At 48.3% G+C, this 27221-nt stretch overlaps 1 protein-coding gene across 10 annotated transcripts in view; it reads left to right on the forward strand.

The window, feature by feature from the left end:
- The window catches only part of GSE1 (Gse1 coiled-coil protein), a 931659-nt gene that overhangs the window by 819031 nt on the left and 85407 nt on the right, over window positions 1-27221 (forward strand). Inside the window, exon 1 of one of the 10 annotated variants that reach the window (XM_069217793.1) lies at window positions 18088-18347. The exons of 8 other annotated variants lie outside the window; for them this stretch is intronic. The gene's annotated coding sequence lies outside the window, so the exon portion shown is untranslated. Of the gene's footprint in view, window positions 1-18087; window positions 18348-27221 lie in introns of those variants that run through there. One more of the 10 variants, XM_069217790.1, reaches the window with a different exon arrangement.

Here is a 27221-nt window from a genome sequence, read left to right on the forward strand (position 1 = left end):
TTGAAATAAGACAGACTTGAGAGGCCTCAATAGCTCATGCTATTAAAAGAAACTCCAAGTGAACTAGGATCACACGAAAAGGACATATAATGTGGGGATGGGCAAAAGACTACAACGGTCTGTGCAAATGAGTTTTCTCTAGTAAGAGCAGCCCATTTTAAGTTCACGCTATTTTTCAGAAAATAAAGCATGTGCATGAATTAAGTTGAAACCAAATCAAAGCATTCCTGCTTACCACCATTTTCTGCACATCTACCTTCATGTCATGTACCAAGGTGTGCTCGCACTCTGCTTCCTGTTTGGATGGACTCCAGGAAGGATACTTCTGCCCATAGAATGCATCAACCTACTGTATGTATGTGCACTATGTTATTGTTAGGTTTTGTTTCTGTGCAAGCTTTCTCCACCTGAGCAGGGATTAGTTTCCTGGAAGTTTGAAACTAGGTTGTCACTGAGATCGCCCTGCGTCCAGTCTGCTGCCAACTCTGAACAGAATAGAAACATAGAAGAATTGTCCATGGAAAGTGTTTGGCTATTTATTTACACTAATTTAATAAAAACCTACTGTTCTGGTTATTACTGTCAGATGGGTACTCTACCAAGCCTCTAATGCCCGTAGTGGCTGGCACCACTGTTTCAATGATGAAGAGTCACACCTTCCCAACAGCTGCGGGCAGATGTGGTAACACGAAAGATAATTTGTACTGTTAGACATCCCTTACATTTTATGGGCACCTGGTTCTTATAAAACCATTAGAACTTGCAGCCAATGGGCCAGTTTGTGGATGCCCAAATAGATTTCGTAGTGAAAGAGACCGCTGTAGAGGGCATTGAGCCCACTAATGCTACAATCATATGAGCTGACACAATCATAGTAGTTAGCTAGGTTACGTTAAGTTTATTCATATAGTCCATTCTCAGCAGCTTGTAAAATTCTGAGGTTCTCGTGGCTGGCGATAACAATTTTCTGTTAATATTGTATCGGGGGGGTTTGTTTTCGATTCTTTGGAAATCAGGCATAGTGGTTAGTGGCCCACGAAGTTGGAGATCAGTTGTTTTTCAACGGATTGCATCGACAGTAGTTGGTTAGATCCCGATGTAGATCTGGTTAGACACTTATTTATTTTTATTTTTTAATTTGTGTTGGTGTGTTCGTACATTTCAGACACCACACTTTTGCAAAAACCCTGGAACTGACTGACTGAATGATTATTTCTTGTGTCCAATGAGATGACATTGTACCAAGCATGACACTTACCTGATGACGCCCATATGATCTATGGCTTCTCCCACTGCTTGCCCCCCCTCCCAACCCCTGCAACAGCCAATACTGTCCTTCTCACTCGAACTCCTTAGATCCCAACCCCCACTCTCTCAGCCCCCTCGCTCTCCCATACGGCTTTCTGGTCCCCCCTCCTGGGGTTTTTGTCCTTCTCCCTGGCCTTCTCTTGAGAGTTGTGCAGAGAGCCCATGGTGGACACAGGACTTGCCTGTCTGCTCCTGCCCTGCATTGTTACTCATTCATAAACCACACGGTGTTTCATTTTCTGTCCTGCCACACTTCTTTGACTGTGGAAGCCTGGGGTGACTTTCCGTAGTGAAACCTCACTTAATAATAACTCAACCGAAACTGTACAATAAGGCCACTTTTAGGTCCTGTGTGTGTTGGAAACATGAGTCTGGTGTTCAAGAACAACCTGCAAGAGGGGGAGCGAATGCCAATCATTGACAGGGAGTAAGAGCCAATACTTTGCCAGGTAGCATGTATGAAGGGAATGGAAGCGCCCTTGGGCTCTTAGGGCAGGGAGGGAAGCACTCTAGGGTCTCGCAAGGCAGCTTGTGGGAGGGGAACAGGTGCCCTGATTCCTGTGGCACTGTGTTTGCAAGGGATGCACCTCCTTGCCCTGTGTGGCACTACTTTCCGCTGGGGGAGCGGGCTTTTTAGGCCTTGTTGTGGCATGTGAGAAGATACAACAGCTCTTTGGAGCCCACCTTCTTAAAGAAGATTTCCATGCTGGGGTTGCAAGACTCTGAGAGAACAAACCCCTCCCCCCTCTCCCAGCTTTGCAGGACTGTGTGCATGAAGAACACACAGTGACCAAGCACTGCACTGAGGGGCTGTTAAGCGCCTATGACCCTTACCGGACACTGAGTGTGAGGCCTGTAATTTTTCATGGCCCTTTAAGGGCACGGTGTGTATCAGGAGCTAGACCGGATTCTCGCAGTAGGCGTGGGTGAAATGGCTTATTTTTCCAGATAAAATATGCATAATTTTGTACGCATGTGCTAATTGTCATATCTCGAACCTAACCAAAGGCAGCAAAGCACCATCGAGGGACAAAATAAAGGATGCAGTAAACAAGTGATTTGACATCTGGTCTGTGGCATGTTTACTACGTCTTGTGTAATTTTTTTCAAAATTACGCCCTGGGTGATGTCAGCGTGAAAATTGCGCACCAGGTATTGGCTCGTGCACAAAAGTCATGAGATTCTTGCTGAATGTATTTTCCATCCAAAGGCCATATGTTAAGGGTTGTGCGCACTGCCCATGTAGTTGCGATTTACATCCAGTTTCTCAGTTCCCGCTCGAACCCGTCTCTGGAGAACAAAAGCGTAAATGGCCAAAATACACAGTGTCTAAACTACCACAGGTGCGCCTATTTGCGTGGTCATCCTTGTAGGATCTTGAGCTGGCCTGTCCACCTGCGTGCTCTTCTCGCTGAGGGCGCGGTTGTCAAGCTGTGTGGCATTACTTGAAAGAAGAAGCATTCACTGTCCTGTCCTTTGAACCAAGATGGTGTCTGCTCGAGTTACAGCATTCTTGCATGACGCAAGATGGGTATGTCCTACAACGGGAAGTATGCCCAAAGCCCGCTGCAGTTCATATATTACGATGACAAGTGGTCAGTTTACAATTGTCCTGCAACAGTCTACAGGGTAAGACAAGGCCACATAGAATATCTACCTGAATGTCACGGGGAGGAGTGAGAAGCATAAGGTGGAGCCGTGGGTCTTTTAAAGCACTGGTGGGATTTGCAGACTTTTTTGCAGTTTTCTCCAGAATTTTTCCGTGCTAGGAACCAGCATTGATGGCCGAAACATGGTCAGTGGCGTAGGACCTTCCTAGAAGATTGGCTGTAGGTCCTCATAAGAAATGGAGAGGATTTTGACCCCTCCCCCCTTGGTGTATTGTGCTCCTCATTCGGACTCCCGAAATGTCACTCAGTATGGCCTCTGCCCGACGAGGGCCATGGATGTCCCTGGAAGCACTCCTCCCTCCATCCCGGTGGGTTAGAGTCCTCTGCCTGTTGGCTCCACATTTTTCAGCCACCCTTCACCCTGGATCAAGGGGTCTCTGAGTGTCACCCTCTTTCCCCAGAGAGAAGGCGGTTCTCTCGTCCAGGTTACCCAGGACAGAGCTGCGTCATCCCTGAATGCCATTTCCATTGGTCCGCTGTTTTGAATGCTTCTCAGGGTTCTTTGTACGTGTATGTGTGTGTTTTAGGGGGGGAAAGTGGGTGTTTGTTTTAGAGAAAAGTTTTTTTTTTTTTTTTTTTAAATATTATTATTTTACAAGAGTGTCTTCTTCACCCCGTGCCCTTGGGTCACAAGCCCAGTGGAGAGGAATTTGTTTTTAGTTGCGTCTTACAAGAAACCCTTCAGTGCTGTCATAAGAAACCAAAAAACCACCACACAGAGGAATAATGCGCACTGCTTGTGCTTTATAAATGGATTCCCTTCCTGCCTGCAGCCCCAGGGGTTTCACATGTCAGGCTTGTTTTTGCCCTGCCTGTGTGTGATGTGAATGTGAAGGGATAGAGTGATGACTAGAGCCACGCTTGCCTCTCATTTCCCTGGGGGCTTGAATCGTCTTCCTGTCCTTTCAGGCCTATTTTCGAACAAGCCTGCCCTTCCCCCCTCTACTTCTGTAATATGTTTTTTTCCTCTCCCACGTCTGAGCTCCCGAATGCGCTGAACTGAGAGCCCAGTGAACCCATAACCATTAAAGAAAAGGTTACTGCTTAAATGAGTCAATTATGTGCTCCCCTGGCTGCTTCAAGGGCCCTCTTAGGATCTGAGGGATGGAGGAGTGTGGATGTGTGCGGAGTGGCTCCTGCCGGGTGGTTGCCATTTCTGCTAGGTGGTTGCTGCTCCTGCTGGGTGGTTGATTGCAGGGAGCGATGTCTGCCTGTTGTTGTTTTGCTGCATGAAGCAGTGTTTGCCTCCTTCCTTCCTTTTTTTTTTTTTGCTTAAAGAGCAATGTTTGTTAGGTTGTTGATACTGGTAGCTAACTGCCGGGTTGTTGCTGAGAGTTATTTCCCCTGGGCTGTTTCTGCAGAGGGGTGACTTCCAAGTTGTGATGCTGCAAGGAGCAGTGTCCACCACGTTTTGGCTGCAGGTTGTAGTTCATGCAGGGAGCAGCTCCTGGCGGGTTGTTGCTGCAGAGAGCATTTCCTGCTAGATTTTTGATTGAAGGATCAATTCCTGTTTGGTAGTGGTACATGCCGGGTTATTGCTGTAGACAGTGGTTCCTGGCAAGTTGTTGCTGCATGGAGCAGTGTTTCCCTGTTTTATGCTGCAGGAAACGTTGTCTGCCAGGTTCTTGCTGCAAGTAGTGGTGCCTGCCAGGTTGCTGCTGTATGGGGTGTCCACTGGTTTGTTGCTGGAGGGAATCAATACACGTCTAGTTCCTGCATGGAGCAGTTCCTGGCAGGTTGTTAATACAGAGGGCATTTGCTGCTAGGTGGTTGCTGGAGGGATCCATGCCTGCCTGTTTGCAGCTGAGGGTATTGGTGACCACAAGGTTGTTACTGCCGAGGGCGCTTCCTACTAGGTTGTTGCTGCAGGGATTGGTTTCTGTCTGTGTTTTTGCTGCAGTTAGTGGTTTATAAGTCTTTGCTGCAGGTAGTGGTGTTTGCTGGGTTGTCTTTGGGGGGGGGTCAATGTCTGGTTGTTGCTGCAGAGAGCAGGTCTTGTCAAGTTGTTCCCGCAGGAAGCGGTTCTGGGCGGGTTGTTGCTGCAGGGATTGGTTTCTGTCTGTGGCTTGCTGCAGTGAGCAGTGTATAAATCTTTGCTGTAGGTAGTGGTGTCCGCTCGGTTGTTGTTGGGGGGGCTTAGGGAAAAATGAATGTCTAATTGTTGCTGCAGAGAGCAGCTTCTGCCAGGTTGTTCCTGCAGGAAGCGGTTTATGGCGGGTTGTTGCTGTTGTTTACTTGCCGCAAACCGTTTTCTTTGCTTTGTTCGAGATTTGTAATTAGCAGTGGTGGCAGTCGAGAAATCTTGTCCTAGGCAAAGCCTTCATGATATTACTTGTTTTGAGGAAGTGCTCTTAAAAAAAAAAAAAAGAGAATGGGTCGCTCGCTCAACCTTCTTTTGCTGTCAAAACGTAGTGGTACTTGTAAAATTATGTTCTCCTGAGATGCAATGCCCATCTACCGTCTATATGTGTTTAGATGGTTTTTAATTTATGGTGGCAAGCGTTTTTTGGAGGGGACAATGTTTTCTCGTGTGCACACAACAAACAGATTTCTGGACATACCAGGATCCATTTACATAAGGGAAGTATAAATCTATTGGCTGATGATTTTTAAGTTGAGCAGTGTAAAAGCGTTAACATAACAATGTTCTTCCTGATTACATTTCACATGGTTTACTTTATCTAGATTTTTTTTTTTTCCGGTCCATGCTATCCAAAGCGTAATGTATTACTCTTCGTCAACAGATGTCTCAAATGTGGCATAGCGACAAAGCTGCTCCCTTTGCAACGGGAGAACAAGGTTCGAGTATCATCACCCGTTCACCATCCTGTGATTTTGGGCAATTCACTTAATCTACCCATGCCCCCAAAAAATGAATCTGCACTTGTGTAATATAATTGGTGCTCTTGTAAAATGCTTCGAGCACCAAGGATTCACATAGATGCCGATCTTAAAGTCGCTTTAAAATGCATACCCTGTCACCCTTTGTGGCATGGAAAGTCAGTCAGGTATGGTGCAGTGTCTGTCGGATTTCACAAGGAATTTTTATGCACTGGCAAAACGTGTCCACATTCTCTTCCTTTCTCTGTGTGGAAAGACTTCAAAAATGTTGCTTGTTCCACACATTAATGTGCTTTATCATACTCGCTACATCTCCAAATCAGCATTCCTTTCTTTCCGCTGCCCCTTAAGCCCCTCTTGTGCGCCCTGCTTACCATATAATAGTATGTTTCAGCCATTGAAAGCGTGGGATGAGAAAGTGTGTTTACACTGATTGGCGCATGTCACGTTGATTAAAAGACGCCCCTGCGGTTCCAACTTCTTCTTAGTAACAGCAGCAAGGAGATGTCAGCAATCATGACTCAATTTTGGCCCACGTAAAGCTCCACGGCTGTTGTAAACTCTTTAGCAAAAAATTTTGAGGAGAAGAACCATCTTCATAAGATATACTCTCCCAGCTATTGACAACTTCAGCCTAATCCACTTCCCTACCTGTGCAACCACGTTGATCATACTTTTGCCCTAGTTCTCCCCCGAGGCATCTAAGTATTTTGGGGGCCCTGGGCCAAACGTATTTTGGGAGCCCCTGTGCGCAACAGATTTCAATTTATCCAGTACCAGCTCTTTCTCGCCCTCCTTGGCCAGGTCACTGACAATGCACAGGCACACCTGTCCAAATTCTTAATGTGTTTACCTCTAATATTGAGGGATAGTGATGTGTGTTTTCAATACTTGTAACACAGCAGCAGTTCATCAATATTACTGCAGATAACGTCTGTGACACCTTCCCACTTTTCATATGTGAGGTCCTGTTTTCCTCTTGAAACACTTTTTTGATGGATGCTGCATGAAACAAACACATTTCCCTGAAAATTTCAGTAACAGTCCGTCACACATCACCCACATTAAAAATAAATTACAAGAAAACGGTGCTAAAAACAACGTAAGAAATATTCAAGGTCATCAGGGTAAGACACTATGCAGTAAATGGAAGTACTTTAGTTACATGCAGGGCCACTGGAATTATGTGGCGGAGAGGACCAAATTATGCAGCAGGGTTGACCAATTTATGTGTCAAGAAAAGTCCAGTTATGCATTTACAATGCCAATAGCTCTAACTCAAGCAAATGCCAGACCTATTATATTGCAAATGCTTGTTTTGTCTGCAAGGTATATAATGAACCAGGACTTGCCTTAGTCCTCCGCTACCAGTCTTGGACACTGTATTTTTTTTAGCAAATTTTGCTACTTATTTTATTTCGATCAACTACTCTTCTGGTAGGCGTTTGCTTTTTTATTTTTGAGCCCGAATCCCACCCTCTAGCCTTTTCACATGCTTGTGTGTTCTTGAGCCGGACATCCTCTGAACTATGCTCGCCCCATCTTTACATCCACATTTGGACATTCCTGAGTATGACTCTCATCTTATAAGGCGGGCCCTAAAAAGGTTCAGGGCACCGCTTCTGTATGTAGAGCACATTGATACTGCTATTGTAAACTTCATTTTATAATACGGAAGTCAAATATACTGTAGTATTTACTGAACTTTATTACAGTACTGAAAAGAGCACAGGTAGTGTAGTGTATCTCTGAGATTGTTAGCTGATCTTCTTTTTGGTGTTCCTTCTGTTTGATGTTCTTCCTTCCTCTAGTGGAGTTTTGTGGTCCCGTAGTTGTTTGGTCCTCCTGCAGGGTTGTTATGGTACTTCCTCAGGTACTTGGTGGTCCTCTTGCTTTTGGTATTCTTTATTGGTCTTCCGCTTTGTTCACTTGTGGTCCTCTGCCTGGTGGTGGTCCTCCACAGTGCTGAGTTTTAGCACAGCATCTTCCTCTGCCTGGTGGTGGTCCTCCACGGTGCTGAGTTTTAGCACAGCATCTTCCTCTGCCTGGTGGTGGTCCTCCACGGTGCTGAGTTTTAGCACAGCATCTTCCTCCCTCTGCTCTTATGTTCAGCGAGTTTAGTGGTACTGTTGGAGATTGATTGCTTAAAAGGGGAATAAAGGGATAGGACTGTGGGCTGGAAGAGTGGGTGACAGAAGGATGACTGCAGAGGGGAGCATCACTAGCTTGTGGGCAGCATAAAGGCCACCAGGCAAGGGTTTCTGTGACTCATGGGACTAAAGCTGTACTTTCCAGTGATTGTGATTGCCTACTAGTGATTTCTGTTCATTTTGATGATGAGAATAGCATGAGGCTGTGTTTCGAGACTGTTGTAGTACTCACTTTGATTACCCCCCTTGCTTAGATGACCTTTGCTGATGTCTGTGTTGTTTTATTGACGTCAGTGTTCCATCTTGGTCCGAGGATGGCTGGTTGGATGTTGTTTTGTTTTTTTGAGCGCGGAGCTCTGGGTCCTTCTGGTGATGAGGGCAGGGGTGTGTGACCTCACTGTTAGATCGGAGGCCGCAGGAGCGCCTTTGGGATTTGCCTTCTCCCTTGATGGCTATGAAGAGTTCTTTGGTGCCCGGCAGTCGATTGCGCAGTGACCGCAGTGACCTAGGAAGACAAAGCAACAGTACAGTAATGCTTCATCTGAGTGACTGAACACACCATCTCCATTGCTAACCCTGAGATGTGCCCCTTACACGTGTGCAGAAAACTAATTTACATGCCACGAATTTAGGGTGGGTCTAGCCTCTACGGTATTTAGATTTTGTATCCCTCTGTGAATTGCCGTTTAATTTTTTTTTTATGTATTTGATGAGCAATGGTGCACTTTACAAGGACAATTGAGTAATGCCCAATTTTTAAACCAGATTTTTTTTTAATGAACGATATAATTGTTGTTAGTATTTTAAAAGAGGCACTATCTTCAGTGTTTTGCGTTACACACACATTTACGTTTCTGAAGCACAGAGTAAGATGGCGGTTTGGCTAGATTTTTTTTTGTCTCACAAGTGGCCAGGACTAAAACCCAGGCCTTAAGGGTAGAAGGTTCGTCGGTGGCTGCCCTTTGCTGTGGCAGAGTGCCAGGGACCGTGCAGCTGCCTGGGCTTTGGATGGGGGGGGGGAGGCCAGCCCCGCCATCTCGGGTCCCAGCTGGGTTCAGAGGCCGGGGCAGGGCCTAGTCCGGCCGCGCGCCTGACCTCCTGGTGACGCGCCATCTGTTGTGATCCCGCCTCTCACATCTCCCTCGCCGCGGTCTCCTCGCCCGCTCTCTGCAATTACCGGAAGTTGTTTTTGAAAGGTACCGCAGAGGCCTGCGGTTCTGCCGCTCTTCCCCCGCCGGCGGTGTTCACAGTACCACCCAGCTGGAAAAAGATGCTCGCTTTTGTGGCGCGATGCCCGCGTGGCTCCAAGAAGATGCGCCCTGAACACTCTGTTCCTGCTTGAAATGACGGCAAATTGCAGATCCAATCGCGCGCACATGCCTTCCCCGGTGACGCCGCCCCGCAGGAGCCGGCTCTGACATGGACTCGCCGCCCGATAAGTGGCTTTATGAATTGGAGGCTGCCTTCGGATTACGGGCCCCGATCCATCCCTCCCGGAGAGACGGTGTTCATCTGCTGATTTCTGCCCCGGCTGGGCTGTCAAGATGCTGAGATAATGTCTCTCGGCCTGGCCTGGTGTTCCAAGCTATTACTGCCCGCCGAGAGCCTCGCTGGGTACATGCGCTTGTTTGTGAGAAATGGCAAAGCAGAGAGACGTGAAAGCACCCCATCTATGCTGCTCTTATCCTTAATTGTATTTTTTTTTAGGTATTTGTTTCCCAAGGGCCTTTGTGGAAGCCATGTTTTTTTTGCACTCCCCGATGTCTGTCGAGTAACCTCAGTGGCCACGGATCAGAGATGATCTATTTTTTTTCCCCTTGTCTGCTGGCTTTCTACCATCTTCTATACAGTTTTTGTCGTCAGTGGGAGGTTTTTTTGCTATTATTTGTGAGGGTCCACATAGGGACGACATGCTCTTATGCGCTTGCAGGTGTTAAGTAACCGCAGTCCAGGCGGAACACCGAGGATCTGGGTATTTCTTCTGTCTGGTGACTTTGTATCTTTTGCTACACAGCTTTTGTCCTCAGTTGTATTTTTTGCTATTTATGTTCCGTGAGGGCCCACGCAAGGACCACATGGTCTAATGTACTCGCGGATGATCCTCAAGTAACCTTGGTGCCTACGAACCATGGATTCCATATTGCAGAATGGAAGGTTTGCACTAGAAGCACCAACACGCTCTGCAAACAGAAGCAGTGTCCTGAGATCTGACTAGTACTCAGGAATGGCCCAGTGTGGGGTCGGTTACTACCTGCACGGTGCAGCAGAAGCATGCACAAGTATAAATCATCTTCTGTTTTTTTATTTTCTTCTCTCAATGGACTTTGCACTGGCATCTGTTTAGTTTTTTTGTCCCCAATTGTGTTTTTTTTTTTTTTTTAATTTTTTAAAATAATTTTATTCTGTAAGGGCCTCAGAAGAAAAAAACGTCGCGAGTGACTGTCGTAACGACAAGGCCCTACGGCCCTATAGTTCTGGTTCTATCTCCAATGTGCTATGTATTCCTTTTTGTTGATCTTTTATCCTCAGTTGTGTTTCTTGCATATTTGTGTTCTGCAAGGACCAACGTACAGAAGCCATGCACTTACTCACTTAAGGATGACAGTCTTAACTATGGTACCTCCTGAATTAAAGAGTATCTGGCTGCATCTCTGATGTACTGTGCACACCCTTTTTAGGTAGATCTTGCGACAGTACATGTGCTGCATGCACTCTCCCTTGCGAGAATACACTGTAGCTTACAGCGCAGGGATTAAGGACCGCCCATTGCTTACTATTTGTTGGCTTCAGTCTTAATTTTCTTTGCAACCTCCTAATTGGCCAAGGGAGGCCAAGTGTTACTTCAGTTACTTTCTGTGAAGCACGGTCTAAGCACAGATTGCTTCAACTTAATAAGTGCTTGTCCACTGCTCTTAACATGATTGAGGCACTATTCCTCCCTCCCTCCAAATACATGGGGTCTGGTTTTCCCTCCGTTCTCCCCCGCATCTCCCTCATTTTGTTTTTTTTCCTCTGCTACTGTGCAACATGTCTTATAAATATTGACAAAGGCAATAGATCTCACATAGGCTAGACCCATTGGCTTTGCCAATGCTCATTATAGTTCTTTTGCCTCCAGTTCTGATCTTTATGTATTCATTTTCCACTAGGACCTTTGTACGGAAGTCATGCTTTTACACGTTTCCTTGTGACTGCTGTGCATCTGTGGTGCCCGTCATCACCCCTGTTCAAAGTTTGCTGGTGAGAAGCTGGTTTTCTCTCTACCTGATGACTCAAAGCCCACGGTAGTAACCACAAAACCACACGTTTTCTGCCTTATTTTTGTGCAGGATGCCAGGGCGGTTGTAGCTGTATGGGGCATGTTTTCTAGAAACCAGTTAATGTATTGGTTGTAGATAAGGAGAGCAGAGTTGGTGCAGCCTGCCACTCAGTGCCCGCTCGGATGCCACTGACACTTCCTTTACCTCCATATTAAAGCTGCACCCTATATCCATGACTTTCCTGTACTTTATAAGGCGATGATTCCCCGGTACAATGCTATGTGCCGTTAATGTTCATGTGCCTGGGCTGTACGGTGATAACTTATGTTTTTTCCAGGAGAGAGTAGAGTGGTGGGCACTGCAGAATTTTTTTTTGATGCCTTTTATTGCACACTTCCATACTCTCCCTTTAATAAAGATGTATTTTTTTCTAACCAAAATTATTTCATAATCCCCCTCCCCCCACTGTTTCTTTATACAATATGCCTCATCCCTGATTCCTATTTCTCTCTCAAACCAGCTCTCCTCCATCCTTCTCGCCCTCATGTTACCAAGTCAGTGTTCACTACCCGTCTCACCCAGAAGGCATTTAAGCAACTTTTAAATAGAAGGGAATTTCCGTGGTGCAGGCTGCATCTCAAGATGGTGCAAACCACAGCCATCCATCTCTTTAGAGTTGGCATGGCTTTATTGAAGGCGAGTCCTGATCAAATGACCAGGCCTCTGTGAAAGCACTGACATGAGATTTTCAATCTGAAGGCTATATTTGATCCTTAATTCCAGAACTCCCACCTTCTTGGCAGACTCACAGCCCACATCCATAGTAGAAAACAAACAAAAAACACACATTGTGTGCTTTCTTAAAGCCACCACTCAGTGCACAAAGATCTTGTACATAATGTGCTTGATTTTATTTTTTGACTGGGAGTTGGGGGGAGGGGGAGATTGACAGGGGATGGTTGTTCCAACAACCTCAACCCACTGCTTCTCCCAGGGCTGCCTACTCTAGCTGTTTTAGCTGTGTTTGCATGGTACTGCCTCCCCAAGTCCAGTGGCTTTAATTATTAAATTTATACCTGGAATTCGGTGTCAAAGCACTAGGTCAGGTTTTTTTTTTCTTCCCTTTTTTTGTGCATGTATGTATGCCATTTCTATAGCACACGCCTAGCCAAAATATAGCAGAGCACAGCGCATGGTCAAAGCATAAGGTGAATACATAATAGGAGAAGCTGGGTTGTGGATGGTTAATTCATTGTTATGCAGTGTTTTTTTTTTTTTTTTAAGTTGTGAGTCTTCATTTCTTTTCTAAATTGTGGCAGCGTTTGGGCTATAATAGGGGGATGTTGTTCCCAGTCCTTGGTGCATGGATGGAAAAGGCCTGCTGTGTGAAATTGGGTTATTATTTGCAAAAGATGCAAGTCCTTTGGAAAGTATAAGCCCACAATGTTCTCTTCTATTGGGGACTAAGTAGTCCACTGTACCACTGGGGACACTCGGGGTTGCAAAGGAGAGCGGTCTAAACCTGCCCAGGGCAGGTGGTATGGGCTATAGTAACCCCAGCTTGCTCGTACCCAACAATAACACTCAAATTATGGTCCAGTCAGTGCTTTTCCTGATTAAAATTAAAAGTACTGTACTAGACACATCATCGAGCCACATTTGGATTGCATCTTGTTTGTTGTTCTTAGCAAATAAAGCAAGTTCTGTCTTAGTTGGGTTGAGCTTCAGGTAGGCACTGGTCATCCAGGCCTGGGTGATGTGCAAGCAGTGTTTGAGGCGTGGGATTGCCGAAGCAGAGGAGAGTTGTGTTACTGTGACTCAGACACCGCACATCAGGACTGCTCACTTGTGTGGATTTAGAGCAGCTAGCTCTGCACAGCAACCTGTCTTGCTTCAAGGTACTATGAGGAGGAGGCAGCAAAGGAAGATCCTTTTACGTGCCATTGTGATGCATCCAGGCCTCCGCTTTGGTGCTGCAGAAGCAGAGGGGACACCCGTAGCGATCTTGCTTTCGAGAAAATACTTAGGACCTCCTTAGTCTGTTGATAAAATCCTGATCTCTGTCACTATCGGTACTGAGACAGGTCCGGGCTTAGATGTACTGGTGGTGCGGTCTTGGTCAGTAGTGGCCCCTTGGAAAGTCAAGACTGTCGTGGAGTATGGTTTATGTTAGTAGTAGGGCTGCAGCAAATGAGTACCACGGTGCATTGGCAATGTTATCTTCGTCGGTACTAGGACTGCAGCTGGTCAGGGCTGGGATGGAGTGCTGTCTAGCTAGTATTGGGTCGGAGCATGTCAGTACTGATGCCGTGAGAGAGCTGCCGGTAGCAGGTCTGTAGTGATGCACTGACAGTTTTGCTTTTGCCAGTACTATGGCTGCAACAGGTCAGGGCTGGGGTGCAGTACGGTCTGCCCCAGTACTGAGACAGAGCAGGCCAGGACTGATGCCACGAGAAGGCTGCCTCTGTCAGTACTATGGCTGCAGCGGGTCTGTACTGATGCACCGGCTGTGTTGCCTTTCAGTACTGTCGCTGCAGCGGGTCAGGGCTGGGATGCAGTGCTGTCTGTCCCATTACTGGAACTCAGCATGTCAGTACTGATGCCTCGAGAAGGCTGCCTCTATCAGTACTATGGCTGCAGCGGGTCTGTACTGATGCACCGGCTGTGTTGCCTTTAAGTACTGTCGTTGCATGCGGTCAGAGCTGGGATGCAGTGCTGTCTGTCCGATTACTGGAACTCAGCATGTCAGTACTGATGCCTCGAGAAGGCCATCAGTACTGTGCCTGCAGCGGGTATGTATTGATGCTCTGGTAGTGTCTGTGTCCGTACTATGGCTGCAACAGGTCAGGGTTGGGGTGCAGTACTGTCTGCCCCAGCACTGAGACAGAGCAGGCCAGTACTGATGCCTCGAGAAGGCTGCCTGTATCAGTACTATGGCTGCAGCGGGTCTGTACTGATGCACTGGCAATGTTGCCTTTGTCTGCACAATGGCTGCAGCGGGGCTGGGATGCAGAGCTGTCCGTACTGATGTCTCTAGAAGGCCATCTCGGTCAGTACTATTGCTGCAGCAGGTCTGTACTGATGCACTGACACTGTTGCTTACGTCATTACTGGGGGTGCAGCGGGTCAGGGACTCTGTGCAGCGCTGTAACAGTCAGTGCCAGTACTGTAGTGGTGTGGGCAGAGCTGTGTGTGGCACAGGCGGGCCCCGTTCCAGGAGCTGGTGCCCAGGCCACAGGCAGCGTGCGCACCGCATGCCAACATAAACAGTGCTCTGGAGTGTGTGTGTCGTGGACCCGCCCGGAGCCGAGGAATTTACAGGTTTCACCTTCACAAGTTCAGGCCCGTAGCCGCAGACTGGGAGGTGTGCTGGAGGGAGCCGAGCGGGGCCTGGCCTCTCTGCTGGAAACCCCTGGGGAAGCGCCCCTCCGCTGGATACCTGGGCCCCGGGCCACTTCACTGCAGGGTTTCAAGGCAGGCCTTGCCTGGCCTGAAAGAGTTTGTTCCCCTTCAACCCTTGTCACATTCCTCCCTCCTAACCCCGACCCTCCGCAGCGCATGAGGAAGTCTAAGTCTAACCTCAGGGCCTCCTGAGCACATGCCCTGGACACTTTTGAGGTTTTTTTTTTTTTTAAACTTATTTACAGTTTTTTTTTTTTTCTCGAATGCCTCCTTTTTGTGTTCTGGGCGGGCCCTGAGGTCTGCTTCTCGAGATTCTGTTTTAATATTGTGCACTAACTCCTACAAAAACTCTTAAAAGTGACCGCCACATTTACCCGGGCTCTTGGCACTCTGTTTACTAGTGACTGCACTTCTGGTTGTACAGTCTAAACTCGATTGTTTTATTGCGCTGGTAGTGCCCTTTGGCATACAGGATTCCTGCAGATTTCAACAGTGGGCACATTAACTCACACACCTTCACGCATGTCGGAAAGCTAATTACATGAAAAGCGGGCGCACATTACCGAGGCTCTTGAGATGTTTTTTTTTTTTGGGTAGTCGTGAGGGCAGTTAGCTCATAAAATACCCCCTCGTCCTTTACTCTATTCTGTAGGCCGCTAGTTCCAGTTGCAAACCTGCGATGCTTAAAAATAATTCGTCGGTGTTTTTTTCCTTGTTATCTGTTTTACACGTTCTATAGAAAGCAAATAAAAAAACAGAACATTTCCTGTGATACGTAAGACACAAATGTCCAACTGAAAAACATTGGACTGAACTCTTAACACACCCAACGCCATCTAGTCTGTCTGAGCTCAACACCAAGAAAAGCCCCAGGCATGCTTCAAATGCAGGTCTGACTTACACCCAGCACAACCAGAGGCTAAAACCACTTGTTGCAAAGAAGAGCCACACACAGACATCGAACCGAAAACATCAGACCGAGCATATACCTGCTGCCATATATTCTGGTTTCGCAGAGCCCATCTGCACGCGCCACCAGGAAAAGCCGCCGGCATACAACAGAGCACATCTGAGGCTCCTTCAATGCTCTCTGGTGCTTTGATGCTAGAATCTCACCGTCTCTGACGTCATACGATGGCGGCACCGCTCACAAGTACCTCAGCTCACACTTCACGTACCAGAGGACAAGGCATCAAACCACTTCATGTACCGAGCAATGGGCATTTCTGCTGGCTTTGGTCCAGCCTATTATCCTCATATCTCGCAATTCAAATCATAGACCTACAATCCAGCCAATGGAGAGAGCGCTACCAAACTGAGCGGCATGCCACACATACAGGCCACCATACCCTCCGTCCTCGAGGGCAAATTCTGGCTTTTGGATAACGCCCGAAAGCGTTCCGGACGTCGGCCTTCAGTCTAACAAAAGCGCTACGAGGCCGCACCACAGGCAGAATAAGCACTATACAGTTATCAATAAGAAAACAAACTGCCGTGGCTCTGTGTGGAAAAAGGAAACTGAAATCTCGAAAAAGAGTGAGTCGACAGTGGGACATCAGTAAAATCGGTGTATATTTAACTAGTTCTTAGAGAGTTTGAAATCCTGAAACCTAAAGGTGGCTGATCCGTACAAAACATATAGGCATGTTGGGGGGTGGTGTAATAAGTGCACACAAGCCACCATGGTTTTAAGTTGGGGTGCGACTGACCCCACACCTTCTAGAAAACCTTCCTTGCCCTTATGTACCAGGGATCTCCAAAACTTCAAACCCGGTGTGAGAGGCTCATTCTTTACATTCCTGGTATCTGTAGTTATCTGGGGTGTGTTTTAAAATCCAAGAGTACAAGTACCAGAATGCAACAGGGAAAATACATGGGCTACCTGGGACAAGTTATCAGGTTCCCGGAAGTTGGGTTTGTCTCCGCTCTGTAAATCCTAAAGACTGATTTAAAAAAAAAAAAACTTGGGAATTTGCGGGGGGAGGCAGCTCGCGGGAGTGGGGGCGAGGGGGTTGCCTCAGACATTGCCACCCCACCCCGTCTGTCTCTTCACAAGGCATGACCCCTGGGGAGTAATGCGATAAAGATTTGTCTTTGTATGGTCGGGGTGGTACAAGCGGGGATGGGGCTTCACAGCAGCCCTCTGTTTGTGCACAAACATGCTTTTTGCCTGTAATGAAAATTATCAGTACGGGGTTATTAAGGACTGGAGCCATCCAGGACTCCTCCTGCGAGGGCATGCTGTGTGAGAGGCATTCCAAGGGGTGTAATTATCCCTCCGCCCCCTCAGCCCACGACGGGGGGTGGGGGCTGCTTGAACCCGGACCTAGCAGCTTGTAATTACAAGGCACGGGGCAGCGGCCCGGGCCCTGGTGTCTGCCGAGAGCCGGGGACGGTAATTACCGGAGCGGCGGGAGGGCAGGCCGAGTGCTGATTAGAAAGTGCTGCTCGAGCCATTTGTGAGCGACGGGGTGGGTGGGTGGGGGGCGCAAATGGTGAGAAATGAGGGAAAGACACCACGTTTAAGAGCGCTCGCTTTTGTACAGCCAATTATTGAATCTATATTTGAACAATTTTCGGGGCACCGAGGGTTACCAGGCTCATAATTGCAGAAGCAGCAGCTCTCTAATTACCGCCCCGTGAGCGCCCGCCCGTGCTCTGGCGCGTTTTCTACCGTGCGTCCCCCTTCCGGGCGTTTTAAAGGGCGCCCCTTTTAATCCGGAGGCCTGTGCCCGGGTCTGTCAGAGGCCGGCTCCGGTGCTTCTGACGCGCATTTCCCTGGGATCCTTCGGGGCTCTGCCAGTGTAAACACGGGGGTGTGAGGGGCGGGCGGGCCCGGTGCCGCTTCCGGCCTCCTCTTCCCAGCGCTGCTCCTGGGGCCGACCCTTGGCGCGGGGGCCTGCTGTGTACAAGCTGTCAGGCAGCAGACAGGCTGTCGCCTTTGTGCCTGGGCCGTGGGCTGGAGGAGGGGGCCGGGACCTCCCTCCCCCACTTTACTGGGGCTCGCTTCAACCCTTTACCCGTTTCACAGACCCCCCCCCCCCCAACCTTTTTTTCCTGGGGGTCCCATTAAACACTTGCGCTCCCCCCTTACTTGGGTCATGTATAATTCTCCCCCCACCCACCGGTTTTATTGGGGGGATGGTCCTGAGGAGGGACATGCCCCCCCCCCCCCTCCTCTTGGTCTCCCCGGCATTTCTGCTGCTGTGTCCTGCTGTGGGCCTGAGGGTGGGGGGCGTTATGAAAGGACGGGCCGACTCCCCGCCGGGCCTCGCACGGCTCGGCTTTTCTGAGGCCCAAAGGCCTGCTTTGAGCCTGGGGCGGGGGGAGGGCCGTCTCTTCTCGGGAATCTCGGCTTCACTGAGTCATGACTGTCCCTGCTGTGAAACGGGGAAGGGCGGGGGCCGCTGCTCCGCCTGCCCCTCCCGTGATGAGCCCGGGGACGTCGTGTTGTGTGAGCTTGGGCTCTGACTGACCTCGAGTGAGGAGGCGCTGCCGGCCCTGTGCACTTTGGACACAGCTCCTCAAGGAGCACCCTGCAGCCGGATTGCTCTCAGGCGCGTCGTTAGAGGCGTTGGTACTCATTTTGTGGTTGGAAGGATTAAAGGATGAGTGGCTGGGCCCGGACTCAAATTTGTGATGGGGAGATTACCGAGGAGATCCATGCAGCACACGCACAACCCGCAGAGCTGCCCGAGGAGAGGAGACGCATGGCGGTAAGAGACCAGAGGGCTGTGTCACGAGCCCCGCACTGTTCGGGCACTCCTGGTGTGACCCGCCGCTGCGTGCACAGCACACCTCGGGTGTGCATTCGTGACGAACTTCCTGTCTGAACACAGTGAACGGGGCGCGCGAATTTGACGCTCCTCATTGCGTCCTATGACCCCCTTCATCGGGGGCAGGGTGGTTGCTATGAATGTGCTTAAACGCTGGTGTAGCGCCTAGTGGTTGGAGGTGGTGGCATTGCTTGTGCTGGCTCAAAAATGGCTCATTGTGGTAGGGAGCATAGGAGCGCCTAGTTTTGGTGCCTGGAGTGACACTAGCCACAAGGAAGCGACAGTGGAATGCATTGTGGACGGTGGTTGTGTAGTGGGCTGACACCTGGTATTTCCCAACCTTGCACTGTGACTGATGGAGCTGACGGTCAGGCGCGCGCTAGGCCACAATTCAGCGGCCAGGGACACCTGGCACCTGTCTCCGCGATGTGCGCCTGACTGTGGTACCCTGCGCAGATGATAGATGCACGCGATGCTGTTGCGAGGCAGAGCGTGGTCTCATTTCCAACGAGGGGCCTTGATGCACTGGTACCCCGGGCTAATAAGAAGTAGAACATGGCCCCCGTTTCTAAAGCATCTAGTGAAGAGGTGGGTTCGTTTTCGTAAAGCGGCCTGCAGCACTGTAACAACAGATGATGGTGGAACATCTCTGCCACCTGCGAGGTATGGATCGGTAGAGTGTGTATTGCAGGCAAGTTCCTAAGATTATTTGTGGAGTTTCAATTTATTTTAGCTTTTTTTCTTCAATTCATCATCTACCTCGAAAAAAACCGATGAAACTTGTCAATCTTAAACAGTCACTGTGCTGTAATTCATATTTCCACCATCATATTAGACATTGTAAGAGGCCTCTTGCCAGTAACTGGCAGTTCTTTGTAGGAATCTGCTCCACCAAGTAGTGCTGTGTCTCCGCTCCAACCAGCCCTCGCTTTCTAAATAAGTCAGTTGAGTTTTTGAGCCAGTATTTGCAGTGGTGAAAGTCTAATAGCAGGTCCCAGAATGCAACAACCTCTTTGTTGACTAAAAGTTTGGGACTGGCTGAAATTGTCCCCACATGGCGCGAGACGAAGCTGCAGCTATTCTTTTGCTCAGAATCTGTTTATTGCATTTCCAAGTAGTATATAAACATTGTACAAATAAGAGGTTAAAGTCTGTGACAGCACATATCTAAATTGTCCACGCTTACAGGGTACAATATGAACGTTTGAGGGCTCGTGACGAGTATAATCACAAGGGGGGGGGAGGGGGTGTAGGCCGACCCAGTAGCGCTGCGTGATATCCTGTAAACTACTAGGTAATACTTATGTGAATATTTGTCACTATCAACCCAGCAAGCCTGTGAAGGAATGCAGTCGGTCCCCATGGTGGGTGTTTTAAGAACTGGGGTTTTGGCAGAAGGCCACAGTCCAGAATGAAGACCACGACTGACTCAAGGTGTGAGAACATTGTTACCTTGGCTGTCGCAATTGCTGCCCCCAGTATGCTGCCAGGGAAGGGGCTGAACTAACCAACCTTAAAACTAGAGGAGGTGAGGGCTAGTCTGCTTCCCAGGGTAGAGTTATGTCAGTAAACCTAAGAGTAGCTGAGGCTTGGATATCTTCATGGGTCCAGACCCTGGGGAGGGGAGGGGAGGGGCTCGCCGTGGGGGCTCCAGAGATGGCTACTTGGGACTCCAGCATCGCAGTGGGGGCAGAGTGGCGCTATGTCGGGGTATGGTGGCACTAATAGTTTAGTCAAATAGTTGCAGCGCTTAGGAGTCTTAAAGTGAGGATGTTCTAGCCGTGGGAAGTAATCCAAGAGGGTCAGTTAGGGCATGTTTGTGTGAGATGTTCCATTGCCATTGTCTACAAAAGCCTCGTGAACCAGGCCGCAACAGGAGGAGGAGGAGAGGATTTCCAAGCCAAAGCGATCAACTGTTGGGCAGCGCCTGTCATGTGGCGGATGAGATACCAGTCAGCATGTGTAAGAGCTTCAGGGGTGGTGGGACGGAGGCCCAGGATAACCGTGTGAAAGTCTGCCAGGACTGGAAAGCCTAAGGTGCTTTTGATGTGGCTCAATACGTCCTTCCAAGAAAGAGTAAGTTGAGAGCATGGCTACCAAATATGTCTGAAGGTGCCCTCCGAGGCACCACAGCACCAGCAGTACCACAGCGTGGAGACAAACCGGGGTATAGTACCACTGGAACATCAGCTTATAGGCGGTCCCCAATGTAGAGTGCTACAGCTAGTTTTTAGGATCTCCCGCCACAGTGCATCCCTTTATTTCTGCAAGATTTTTGTGTCCACTTTGGCCTCCCACTTCGTCTGGCATGCGTGTCTCAGCAGTAAGCAGGATTACTGAAGGATACTGTACGCCTTGAAAATTGATCCCTTGGTGTCCTCAAAGTTCCCGACCAATGCCTCAAAGTGAGTGAACGAACGGGTCGCCCCTACAACGTTGGAGTGGTGGAGTGTCCAGTGTCGGAGGTGAAAGTATTGGTGTCTAAGTTTCTCAGGTCTTTTAAATTCTGATTTGCATTGTTCAAATGGCTTAATTAGAGGGCCCTGGAATGAGTCTTGCAATATCCTACACTCTCCCCGTTTCCATTCCGGGAGAGACTGAGGAGAAATCCTGGACAAATTCCGGGTTGCGCGGGAGAGGGGTATTTGGTCAGGAGAATGAGGTGAGGCCAAAGGCAGTCACGGCAGCTGTTTTTCTGTAGTCTTCAACAGGTGCTATCTGTGCATTGCCTGTAAACACATTTACAATTTAAGCAGCTGTTTCCTTGTCCTCAGCAGCATTCACCATGTGCCATCACCACACGCCAGTATCCACCCTGGATCATCACGCCCACCAGTCAGTTCATATACGCCAGCAGAACATCAGGGGACCGCAACATCGCCCAGTACTTCCAGTCAGTTCACTTTCATTGAAGGCCTGCTAGCCACGCCTTGTGGCAGGTCACCCAGTAAGTACCACTACAATTCGACCCACACAGGACAAACTCAAAACACAACCAGTCCTCGACAACAAAGCTTCACTGATGTCCACATTTCCTATTACTACAGTTGAAACCATACCCTGGTGTTCGATTACATTCTGGAAATCTATGCTGGAAGCTACCAAACCTGATTAGTGCTGCGAGGTCATCCCATGGAACACTCTTCTGACCCACCTGCGTCAGACCAAGGACCTCCTTACCTTCAGGAGACTCCTCAAGACCTGGCTGTTCGAGCAGTTGCAGAGCCCCCCCACCTCAGCGCCTTGAGACCCTCACGGGTGAGTAGTGCGCTTTACAAATTACTTGATTGATTGCTGAATGCACGCCCTGATATAGGTTTCCATAACTCGCTTTTCCCAATCTGGGTCCTTCACACATTACTACCAACTGATGTATGGGAAACGCAGACTACGACAGGAGTGCACAGATAAGTGAATCATTGTGTTGCCATAGTAGAATTAGTAGAAAACACTATTCTACTGTTGTTATCACACAGTAAGATTGATTGCATGCTTCTCGTTTTGGTTGTTAAATTAAGTAGGGACAGTGATCCGTTTTCTGTGTGTCGAGAGTTTTGTTGTTTTAAATTCGGTGCAGCACCTCAGTGCTCTGGATTGTGAACACAGGCTGTCGCCCCCTTTCTTCACAGTTTGTTTATGATTCGGTGCGCCCTGGATGCACCTGCTCCCCCCCAGCGTGCTCTCCGCCCGCCACTTGTGCTTGCAGCATTAGCATACAGGATGTACCCGGGCTGATGTGTACACGGATGCGGCACGTAGCTGCGCACAGCTGCTAATAAATGGCGCATACCAATGAGGGGGCGCGCGCTTCTGCGTGGGGGCGCGAGAGACTCGGCTAGCACCCCCTAAGCCTGGGGGACAGGTCCTTCCGCATGGTGACTGCTTCTCTCCTAGCTCCCGTTGCCCCCCTTTTCCCTCTCCACACTAATGAGGCTCTTAAGGTTGTTTCTGCCTCTAATCCTTCCTAAACTAATCTTCTTCTATTTATCTGTCTCATTTAAGTTGCGAGGACGAAGCTCCCGGGTTTGTGTTATTGCAGCGACATCTGCTGGCGTGGTGCAGTAACGCATCTGTTAGTAGCGAGCCCCCAGCGGAGGATGGCCAGCCGTGCCAGTCACCAGTGATTGATCTCCGTGTTTGTTCTGATTCCCAGACTGAAGGTTTACGAGCGGGGAAATTATTTACAGTCAGAATAACCTGGTGGTTGTCTTTGGACCTCTTGTTCTTTGTGTGCGTGCACAACACTCTGGTGTTAAACCATACAAGCAGATTTTATGTCTGCTCATATGTATGCATACACGGTTATTTGTAAAACGCAAACCTAGCTGGAGAGCAGTAGAGTACTGAACATGGGTGGAAGCCCTAAGGTACAATTCAGATTTATTTACAGTGTGTGTTTGTATCGTGCACATTTTTCGGAATTACAGGCAGGCTGGAGCAGTTATGGTGTTCACTACGATAGATCCCCAAATCCCAGCAGTATAGCTGGAGATGGCCTGCGTTCTGTTTTTTTTTCTTTTCTTTTTCTCTCTTTTGGAGTTTTTTTCTTTTCAGTCTGTCGTTTTCATGGCCTCTCTCTGGATATTGTGGACGGATGGTATTGCATGTGTGCTCAACTTGACAATTCTACTGGTTGTGAAGTGTAGCCACTGCAGTTCCTACATTGTTGGGGCACCCTAAGGAAGCTCTCTCCTACTCTTGCCCCCAGATTTGCTTTATTTTTACTATTCCTCAGCCCAGCAGACTTATGTCGTACTAGTGCAATTTGCATACCCCCCAACCCCCCGGAGCCCAGAACATATCCTGAAAATAAAAAGTTTTGAGTAACTGATAAACAAGCGCCCAAGTTTACTTCTGCTCTCCATGGCTATCTCGCCATTGCACTGTCCTCATCAGGGGCGTGCCACCAGAAGGCACTCCACTGCTGTTTATGGCTCATATGAAGATGAGCCTAAAGGTGGGGGAAAAAAAACATTTTTTTATTTCTATAAATTCAGATTAAGGTATACTTAAATGTATTCAGTGTTTAAAATCAGAAATGTTTAGTATGGCTTACAGTAGAATTAAAATATTCCTACCTGGCGAGAGCTTTTTAACTCTGTCCCTAATAAAGTGTTTAACTCCGAGGTTGTTGCATTTATAAGCCACTTCTCCACCCTCAAAAAGCTGTCTGGAAACTGCTCCCCCTTCCTTGTCTATAGCATTCTTTTTAAAATCCTCTGCTTGTTCCTCCTCCTTCACCATAGAGATTGGTCCTTACATAACACTAGTTACTGTGAAGCAGCATGGTCTAACACATGCTTTGCCAACAAGTAGCTTGTGAGCTATTGCAGTCCACTGTACTAAATTAGAAGATTTTGTTTGAATGAATTAATATATGTATTCCAAAATTCAAAAGTGTGTGTTCAATATCCAAATGTGCGTATTTTAATAACTCTTAACTTCCAAAGTCTATTTAAATTTGATATCTGAATGATAAATCGTGCAGCCTTGGGAGACATTACTAATATTATTACCTTTGTGCCTGAGGGCATTGCACCTGTGGTTGTTACATATTGCCCCCGCAGAGGCATTTAAAATTGACTAAGCCTTTTTACATTACTGCTGGCAGTCCTGCACTGAGGTGATCACTGCTGGTAACCTTGCAGAGGGTAGTCACTAATGTAATATTGTATGATCTGTGTTCAACACTAGTATTATTAATAGTGTTGGATGATTTTCATTGGACATAAGTAGCTGTTGTTAGTGAAAACGTTGACCCCCTGGTCTAATGTAGAAGCTCTCTATAAAGTACACAGATAGTAGGAGTCAATCAATCAGGAATTTGTAAAGCGCACTACTCACCCGTGAGGGTCTCAAGGCACTGAAGGGGGGGAGGGGGAGAAGGTGGGGAAGAAGTGTTGCTACTGCTCGATCAGCCACGTCTTGAGACGTTTCCTGAAGGTAAGGAGGTCTTTGGTCTGGAGCAGGTGGGTGGGAAGAGTGTTCCACGTTTTGGTGGTGAGGTTCGAGAATGATCTACCACCGGTTGTAGTTCTGCCGACGTGTGGGACGGTTGCGAGGTCAGCAGAGATGTTGGGTCAGGGTGTAGAAGGAGAGCCGTCGTGCAGTGCTTTGTGAGCGTGGGTGAGGAGTTTGAATGTGATTCTCTTGTTGACTGGGAGCCAGTGCAGGTTTCTCAGGTGGTCTGTGATGCAGCAGTGGCGGGAGATGTCCAGGATGAGGTGTTCTGGATGCGTTGCAGCAGCTTCTAAAGTTTGGCTGTGGTTCCTGCATAGAGGGCATTGCCGTAGTCCAGTTTGCTGCTTACGAGGTCTTGGGTGACTGTTCTGGTTTCGGTGGGTATCCACTTGTAGATTTTTCGGAGCATGCGGAGGGTGCTGAAGCAGGAGGAGGAGATGGCATTGACTTGCTGGGTCATGGATAATGAGGAGTCCAAGATGAATTCTAGGTTGCATGCGTGGTCGTGGGAGTCGGAGTGACTCAGAGAGTGGCAGGTCACCAGGAGTCATCCCATGCGGAGGGGGTGGAGCTGAAGATGAGGACTTCTGTCTTGTCGGAATTGAGTGTGAGGCAGTTACTCTTCATCCATTCGGTGATGGCCTTCATTCTTTCGTGGAGGTTGGTCTTGGCGGAGTCCTTGGTGAGGGAGAGGATCAGCTGGGTGTCGTCTGCATATGAGATGATGTTGAGATTGTGGGATCGGGCGACGTTAGTGTTCGGGCCATGTAGACGCTGAAGAGGGTCGGGCTGAGGGACGTCCCTGGGGTGCGCCGCAGATGATTTTGGTGGCATCCGAGCAGAATGGGGGGGGGTGGACTCTCTGGGTTCTGCCAGTGAGATAGGAGGTGGCTCAGTCCAGGGCTCTGTCGCAGATTCCTGCATTGCTGAGGCGTGGGCGTGGTGGCAGACGGTGTCAAATGCGGCTGAGAGGTCCAGAAGGATGAGGGCCGCGGTTATGCCGTTGTCCAGTATGGTTCCGATGTCATCGGTGGCGGCGATAAGGGCAGTTTTCGGTAATGTGGTTGCTGTGGAATCCGGATTGCTCTCACTGAAAGATACACCCATGTCTACTGTCTAGTTATTTTCTGAACTTGAATGCTTTTCTAATATCCCTTGTTCTTCTTCAATCTTCACAATATGTATGTAGTTTTGTGCTGTTTGCAGCTTGAATTTTGCTTAACTTTGGTCGATCTGTCTTCCCTTCTTCAAATGTGGTTCCCAAAACTGGGCTTAGCTCTAGGTGTAGCTTCCATAAATGGACAAAATGTTCCACCCATTGCCTCGTAATGGGCCATGTTCAGGTGAAAGCTCCATAACCGAGCACAGTGCTGTAGATGTGGCTCCCAGAACTGCAAACATTAATGCATTTGAGGTTCCAGAATTGGACACACTCCTTTGGTGGAAACCCATAAGGGGATGAGGCTTCCAGACCTTGATGCAGTATTCTGTGTGAGACCTCAACATCTGGATACCATGTGTTCTCGCAATCTGTGTTGGGAGGATCATAATCTTTTTTGCATGGCATATTGATAAATAGTCCCTGTCTGGAAAATGCATGCACCATCCGACTGATTAAAAAGAAGCTCCCAATATTCCTATTCCCCGGATTTGAAATAAGACTCTGCTGTTAGCATCCCCTTTCGAATAAATAAAGGAGGGGGCATGTGGCTTCTTCTGTATATTATATGAGTAAGAAAGTATGTTATGTGAGTAAGGAGGCACAGCTATGTTTTGGTAATGTGGGTCTTGGGTGCTGGGTTTCCTGGGTGGCCTGGATTCCTTTGAGGGGTTGGTGGTCTTTGCTTCATTGTAGTGAAGTTTGTTCGTGAATTCCTTACGTGATGTGGGGTATAGCTTCTTCCTGAGGAAAAGAGCTCTTAGTTTTCTTTGAATGATTGCTAACACAGACATGTCTCCCTTCTGGTGGAGTGCACTTCTAGCTCCTCCTTTTCTTTGGTCTTTGAGTGTTTGGTGGGCATAGCTTCATTAAAGTGATGTGGGCTTTTGGGAACCCCCCTCCTTAAAAGTATTGGAGGTTATGGTTCTCTAGTGGAGTGGGCATCTTACTCCCACTTGTACATGATCAGGGAATATCTTCCTTCTAGCAGGGCGTGTTGTTGGCTCACCTTTCTTGCAAATGTCTAGGGCTAATGGGTTCCTTATAGAATAGGGTTTTGATGACCTCTTCTGTTTAATGGTTGTGGAGTGGGATTTTAGTTTCCTGTTTCCGATAGATGATTCATGGAAATTGCATTCTGCTGGTGCCGAGAGCTCTAAGCTTCCGTGAGTAACCAAGGGCATGGCATGCTTCTGATGCAGAGGCCCTTTGACTTTAACTATCATTTAAATGAATGTTACCTGGCATAATTCTTTTGGAGTGAGCTCTTTGCTCTCCCTTCCTTTCACTAATTGCAGGGTGGTGCAGAGCTTTCTTTTAGCCGAGTGGGCTTTTGCTCTCCATCTCCCTCTATATCACGGAGGAAAATGGCTTTCTGCTTCTGGAGTGGGATGTTGGCTCTCCCGTCCTTAAAATGATAGGTGGTCATGGCTTCTGTTACGGATTGGATTATTGCGGTCCAAGGGGTTGGGGCATCCACTGCTTTATTGCTTTAAATGATGAAGTCAGCTCTTGGCATCCCTTTTCTTCCCTCTCACATCTTAGTGCATCCATTCCTCATGGTGTGCAGTGAGCTGGAATCCTGACTCCAGGCCTGTGCTAATGAAGCTGCTCGTGAGATTGGATCTGAAGTGACCTGGTGTCCCCATTGTAATTCTTTCCTCAACTGGCCCTGGGCTCTCTAGCTGCCGCCT

This window comes from Pleurodeles waltl, chromosome 12 (assembly GCF_031143425.1).
Source record: "Pleurodeles waltl isolate 20211129_DDA chromosome 12, aPleWal1.hap1.20221129, whole genome shotgun sequence".
In the NCBI taxonomy this organism is placed as follows: Eukaryota; Metazoa; Chordata; class Amphibia; order Caudata; family Salamandridae; genus Pleurodeles; species Pleurodeles waltl.